Consider the following 555-nt stretch of genomic DNA (forward strand, 5'->3'; position numbering starts at 1 on the left):
CACGCACGCACGTTCGCACTCACAAACACACTCACACACACACACAGACAGACACACACACACACACACACACACACACACATACACACACACACACAACACACCACACACGCACGCATACACACAAACAGACATACAGATACGCATGTATGCACGCACGCACGCACACACACACAGACACGCATGTATGCACGCACGCACACACAGACACGCATGTATGCACGCACGCACGCACGCTCGCACACACACACACAGACAGGCATATGTGCACGCACGCACGCACGCGCGCACGCACACACACACAGACACGCACGCACGACCGCACACACAGACACGCACGCACGCACGCTCACACACACACACGCGCACACACACACACACACACACACACACACAGGCATATGTGCACGCACGCACGCACGCGCGCACGCACACGCACACAGACACGCACGCACGACCGCACACACAGACACGCACGCACGCACGCTCACACACACACACACGCACACACACACACACACACACACAGGCATATGTGCACGCACGCACGCACGC

This window comes from Priapulus caudatus, unplaced genomic scaffold (assembly GCF_000485595.1).
Source record: "Priapulus caudatus unplaced genomic scaffold, Priapulus_caudatus-5.0.1 Scaffold4451, whole genome shotgun sequence".
Taxonomy (NCBI): Eukaryota; Metazoa; Priapulida; class Priapulimorpha; order Priapulimorphida; family Priapulidae; genus Priapulus; species Priapulus caudatus.